This window comes from Oratosquilla oratoria, chromosome 20, assembly GCF_046742065.1.
Source record: "Oratosquilla oratoria isolate Oo_2021 chromosome 20, ASM4674206v1, whole genome shotgun sequence".
In the NCBI taxonomy this organism is placed as follows: Eukaryota; Metazoa; Arthropoda; class Malacostraca; order Stomatopoda; family Squillidae; genus Oratosquilla; species Oratosquilla oratoria.
In genome coordinates, this window is record NC_134796.1 from 37,235,213 (window position 1) to 37,242,712 (window position 7,500).

A 7,500-nucleotide genomic window follows, 5' to 3' on the forward strand; every position below is an offset into this window, starting at 1 on the left:
ATCTATGTGTAATGCTATGACCTTACACGCACACACACACACCCAACTCCCTGCCCACGAGAGTTGGAGTAACGACTCGCAGATCAGTGACACTGAAATTATTTCAGCCCTGGGCGGGATTCGAACTTGGACAGCTATAGCAGTGGTTGCGAACGCGACCACTGGCCCGTCGAGTCATGTGTGCGCGCGTGTGTGTGTGTGTGTGTGTGTGTGTGTGTGTGTGTGTGTGTGTGTGTGTGTGTGTGTGTGTGTGTGTGTGTGTGTGTGTGTGTGTGTGTGTGTGTGTGTGTGTGTGTGTGTTTGTGTGTGTGTGTGTGTGTGTGTGTGTGTGTGTGTGTGTGTGTGTGTGTGTGTGTGTGCGCGTGTGTATGTTTCATTTACGTCTTTCTGATCTCCAGGTTTGTTCTTGAATACACACTCTCTTCTTACACTAACATCTATCGGTGCTTCCTTGCTCTCTGTATATCTAATTTTGTTATACCATATTCAAATATGCACCAGCTATGAACGGTAATCTATTATTATGTGAATTTTCTGAAGGGTAATTTTCAGAGCTGGGCGCGTTACCGCTGAACAGGTAGTGCATTACAGTCAGTGCGTTACCGATTTTAATTTCTTTTAGAATGATTATGATGTAAAAAAAAAAATGAAGTGAAGAAATATTTACTTCTTACGAATATTTTCAATAAAATTATAGCTAAACTACAAAATTAGTATTCCCTATTCTAAAACATAAAATAACCAGAGATGGGCCTTTGCGTTACCGCGTTACTAACGCACTACCTGTTCGGCGGTAACGCGCCTAGCCCTTGTAATTTTTTTTTTATTTTTTTATCGTGTTTTCCATTTCTTTTCGTTGGTTAATGGGCTTAAGTTTAGGGCCGATCACACACGTGCAGTTTAAACTGACAGTTACAACTGTTCAATTATAACTGTCAGTTGAAACTGCACGTGTGTGGGTCTCTCAGTGATACAAAGGATTACAAAGGCGGAGCATGCCGACAGGAGACATTTTGATCAATATCTAGGTCGGATGAAAAAAAAAAAAAAAAAAAAAAATCATATTGATAATAAATAAAAACTATAATAATGTAAATAACAAATAAAATACATAAATACTGAGATACCCACACACGTGCAGTTTCAACTGACAGTTATAACTGAACAGTTGTAACTGTCAGTTTAAGCTGCACGTGTGTGGCCGAATTAGCGATGTACAATTGCTTATAATGAACCTACAGGTCGAACATAAAAGAGAATTTCTTCCCAGCTGCTTGTCTTCAGCTCCAGTCAATAAGCTGAAACCTATCTGGAGGTAAGAATTGATACTCGGTCTTATAGCAGGAACTAAGCTCTCTCTCTCTTTCTATCAAATTTAACTGTGTTTCCTGTGATTCCCACGGTTATTTACATATGAATTGACAGTCAGTGACTGCGGTCCAACGCCTTTGCTACACGTGGAGTGTAAACGCCTAAATACACAAAGGAAATGTATGGGAAACTTGAATAATGTTACTTGTGGATATGGGTTGGTAGTCACTCCAATTCGAGGCAACACGTTATCATTATTATTATCATTATCAATATTATTATTAATATTATCATTATTATTGTCATTATCATTATTATTATTATTATTATTATTATTATTATTATTATTATTACTATTATTATTATCATTATTATTATTATCATTATTATTATTATTATTATTATTATTATTATTATTATTATTATTATTATTATTATTATTATTATTATTATTATTATTATTATTATTATTATTATTATTATTATTATTATTATCATTATTATCATTATTATTATTATTATTATTATTATTATTATTATTATTATTATTATTATTATTATTATTATTATTATTATTATTATTATTATTATTATTATTATTATCATTATTATTATTATTATTATTATTACTATTATTATTATTATTATTATTATTATTATTATTATAACTATTATTATTATTATTATTATTATTATTGTTGTTATTATTATTATAATTTTTACTAATACCATTATTGTTATTATTATTATCATCATATTTTTTTTACTATTATCCTTATTGCTGTTTTTACTATTATTACAATTTTCACTATTATCATTATTGTTGTTAATATTATTATCATAATTTTTACTATTATCGTTATTATTATTATTATTATGATTTTTACTATTATCATTGTTACTATTATTATTACTATAATTTTTTACTATTACTATTATTATTTCTGTTATTATAATTATTATCATTTTCATTATTGTCATTATTACTATCACCGTTATTACTATAAATGTTATTAACCTATTCATTCACTCTTTTATTCACTTTTCTTGTGCCACCCAATTGGAATTCTTTATTACTTTACCGGTATATTTTGTCCCATTGAGTGTTCGTCCCTTGTTGTTGAATAAATGACCAACCCATTGATCTCCAACTTCCCTTCCCATAGGTCGTACCTCTCGATGGGTTTGTTTGATCATTCGTCTGATTTGTTTCTTGACCAGCTGTCATCCTATTTGCTCAAATGTCAGACCTCTTCGTCTGACTGCTCATTCAATTGTCATTCACTCTTCCAATCTGATCCCAGTGACGTTTGTTTGGTCTTCGTTCATGTTTGCAGTCCTGTCGTTTCGTTGTTTTTTTTTTTTTGTTTTTTTTTTAGACGACGTATGGGATTTTTTTTTTTTTTTTTTTTTTTTTTTTTTTTTTTAACACGACGTATGGGGGAACTTTTTTTTTTTTTTTTTTTTTTTTTTGTAGGTGCAGAGTGATACCAACATGCCCAGAAGCTTAACCATATTTGCACATTACAGTCATTAACATGTCTTTTGGACCACAGTAACCATATATTAGAAATTCTACCTTCCTTCCCTATTTATACTCTTGTGGACTCTATCCTAGGTAACTACATACAGCTGAAAGGAGTCTCCATGCTGAAAGGAATTAATTTAATCCCAATTAATTATTTAAATCTAAATCCCATTTCTGTTTCGTGGCAGACAATGACCTTGGCTGAAATTCGAGGATTGAGACCAAATGCTTTCATTGTCACCACGTCCTGGGCAGGAATCGAATCGTCTTCCTCTATCCGGTCAATTCACTGTCGAATTCATTGTCTTTCCAAGTATACGCGACTTTTTCTAAGTTGAAGGTTGTATAACCAAGAATGGTGTGGTCATGTCAGGAAAATAAATCATATATTGACTTGTAAGTTTAATTGGGTTTAAAGAAAAACGCGGTGGGCCAGCTTTTGGAAATGCGAAGCGAGAAGCAAGGAGGTTCGAGTCCCGCTAGAGTCAACGCGTGAGGGCAGTTGGGAAAAGACTGAGACAAGAAAAAAAAATAATAACAATAAAATAAAATGATAGTAACAATAACATGATTCACGCCAGTGTTTGCTCTCGGGCAAAGTTAAAGATGATAATGAAGATTGTATTACTGAACAGTTGACTTGAGTATACTGGGGATGGATTCTTGGGCAATGAAGAGTGATCGACAGTTCAAGAGATCTTACTGTCGGAGACAAGGGCGTATCCATTACAAATGTATTCAAGAGTATTCAGTCATGGTCCCCTGCATAAGAAAGCATTTGGTAGATTCAGCACTAAATCTGTCCTTTGCTGAAGAGTTCTCCAAAAATTCTGAATTGAAGGACGAAAAAATAAAGCTATTGGAAATTTTATAGACATTATATTTTTTTTAAATACTGATCACTTGACTGATTTCATTTTTTGTATTTATTGCGTGATTCTCTTTCAACCATTTTTTATACAAAAAAAGTCAAAGTCAATATAACTGGATCACATGTCTGGTCTAAACCGTGTGTGCGTGTGTGTGTGTGTGTGTGTGTGTGTGTGTGTGTGTGTGTGTGTGTGTGTGTGTGTGTGTGTGTGTGTGTGTGTGTGTGTGTGTGTGTGTGTGTGTGTGTGTTTGCATTTATGAAAACTTAAATCAAATGGAGCTTGGTGGCAAAGCTGACACGATCCCCAACGTTTGCAGACGAAAAGTTATGGTTTGGTGGTTCGAGGCACCAAGAGACAGAATGTGACGTCATTAATGATACATGGGCTTACATCTACAAGCCTCAACAAAGGCAAATTCCTAAAAGCTTTTTAAATTAGATAAAGGGTAAAATAGCTCAAGTAAGGGAAAAAGATAAACATAATTTGAGAAAATGTGATATCTATTCAACTTTTGCTATTCTTTTATATGAAGTAATTTGTCTGGAACTAACAGGTAAAATATTATGAATTAAGCCATCATTCTGAAATGTATTATTCTATGAACATCCTTTTATGTAAGCATAACGGATATTACAGATAAGCTGCCATCCCTCTTATCTCTTTGTTGTGTTAAATAGTGCAATCTATATATGAACCAAAGGACAATCGTTACTAGAAAGTGACATAAGAGAAGCCAACAAACTAAGAACATGGAATGTTTTCAGTTACGTAATATCCCGGTTAGCATATACTCGTTAAGACAGTGGTGCTTAATTGATGTTTATCTTTACACATTCACTGGTGTGTATTGCAAAGTATATAAGCTCTGATATGCTTGGATGCCTGACTAAGTTTAAAGATAGTTTAGTATGCTCTGGAGTATGTGTACACTCGTGATCTTACCCACTTCTCTTGATTGCTCATTTCAAAAGAGATTGTCTTAAAAGGTCTCGTTCGCAGAGACATACACGGATATAATGCATTCGTAAATGCACGTGCATGCGTGGACACACACACACGCGCGCGCGCGCACACACAAACACACACACACACACACACACACACACACACACACACACACACACACACACACACACACACACACACACACACACACACACACACACACACACACACACACACACACGCACACACACACAAACACACACACACATACACACACACACGCACGCACGCACGCACGCACACACACACACACACACACACACACACACACACACACACACACACACACACACACACACACACACACACACACACACACACACACACACACACACACACACACGTATATGTGTGTGTGTGCGTGTGAGTGTTTGTGTGCGCGTGCGTGCGTGCGTGCGTGTGTGTGTGTGTGTGTGTGTGTGTGTGTGTGTGTGTGTGTGTGTGTGTGTGTGTGTGTGTGTGTGTGTGTGTGTGTGTGTGTGTGTGTGTGTGTATGTTTGTGCATCGTTCTAGTATGTAATGGGTCATTTTCAATAGTCCTCGATGATATATTCATTACATCTAATATCCATCAATTTTCTCAACTGAAGAAAAATATAAAAAATAAATGAAAGTCGTAAATAGGTGATTATTTGAAAAAGAGAAGGCAAATCTCCAGTGATTTTTATTCAAGGTTTTGTTTGTCATTATTCGCGTATTTTCTTTTCGTTTTGAATGTAAAAGAGGATTTCCTTAGACTGATTTATCTCGCTTTTATTGCTGATAAATCCTTTCATCATTCGTTCATAGGGAGGGTTGGTTTGGTCGATCCGACTGATTATTTCAAAAACAAATGACAAACATATTTCAGAATAATCGAATTCTTGTGGAGAGTAGAAGTAATTGGGTTCCTGAAGCGTGCTGGTCTTCTATTAGCTTGTGGGTTCAAGTCCCGCACTCCTCTCTGACTTCAAACCTCTTCAGAATACTGACGCGTTTTCTGAAGCTTGATTCAGTTCAAGACAGGCGGTCTGATACGATCAAGGGTACCCAGGACCCCTGTTTGAAAGACATATATATTGGTCGAGACCCCTTGAGACCAACGCTCCTCTCTCGCCTCACCGTCCCACTCCTAAGAGGGAAGTGAGAAACCCCTTGTAAGGCAAAGCACTGTCAGTTGCGACAATCCACTGGGTTTCTAGGCCGACGTTGGGTCGCCTCCCCGCCTAGCCGGGAGTATCGGGAACCAACATGAGAAGCCTGCAATTGGTCCCGGGATTCGAATTTGCAACCACCTGGTCATGAGCTTGGCACGTTATGCATTAGACCACGGCGTCCTTTGCTTAACTGAATGAAATTGTCTGACCTTAGACAGAATAAAGTTGTTAAAGTAAGTCAACGTGATGATGGTGTTAAGAGCATCTTAACCCAAAGGTGTGACAGCATCAGCCTTTCTTATAGATCGATTGCAAGAAACGCATTACAACGCCATTCGACAAATTCCAAGGGAAATTGCAAGCAAATTACTGTTGGTTTCTTTCTTTTGGTTCCTGAGGCAGACCATAATGCGTGTAAATCATTTTAATGTGCTCATTATGTAATTTGAATAAGTAGTTGCTCATAATATTGAAGAGGAAAGAACGATCAATTTATCGACTTTTTTTTTTAGCTCGTTTTCTTTAAGTCTAACTTCACTGCATGAGCCTCTTCCTCAAGCTGAATAAAATCGTCGTTTTCTTTTTCTAAAATAAAATTGGTAAAAGTGTCATTTTAGCAATGAAGTTAAAATGTTGTTTAAGTTCTTGTTATCTAAATTTCTTTTAACCAATACAACGGAATAAGGCCGTGTTTTTCTTCCTATATTTTTGCATGTATTTTCTTCCGTAAAACAAAATAAAGAAAATAAGTAATAAAGAAGGATAAATGAATCATTTAGTGAACAAACAGACAAATAGATAGACAAATTAACGAACAAATAAAATAATAAATACATGAATACGTAAATAACGAATTTATAAAAAATTCCTAACCCCAAAGTCTAGACATAAATCTTCAAAATGGTGGAGATTTTACCTAAATCCCTATGTTGGCGACCTAAATGTTTATGTCTAGACATAACCTCAACATAAGTATTTAGGTCGCCGGCATAGGAATTCAAGTAAAATATCCGCTATTTTGAAGATTTATGTCTAGACTTAGGGGTTAGGAAATTTTATAAATTCGGTCCCAGGACTGTAGGCAGTGGCGGCTTCTTGTGAAGGGTAGCCAAAGAACAAATGTGTTCGTAGCTTCAGGAGTGAGTGAGTGAAATTAATGAATAGATCAATGAGTAAATAAATATTGGATTAGTGAATAGGTAAATAAGTACCCAATAAAAATAAAAAACAAACATATAGACAAAAGTAGGTAGATATATAGATAATCAAATATAAATATCTGTATCGGTCTTTTGTGAGAACAGTTACGTATATACTCAACATATATGTATATGTATATATATATATATATATATATGTATATATATATAGCAAGTGGTTTATATGAAATGAAGATAAAGTCCAGTGTTTTTGAAAAAGAGGAGATAGATATAAACTGTCAAGTGGAGGACATCATGTTTGTCCTTTGACAACTACTAAGGACTTTCATTTGGCTACAATGGAGCAATTTCGTTATGCCAAAGGAAACTCTGTGTACAATTGGTAGTTGCTAACAAGCATATAAACAGAAACACCATAAGTGGTCGGAACCTTTATTAGTGCAACGTTTCGCTTGTTTCATCTTTATCAAGTTTATTCTTAGATATGT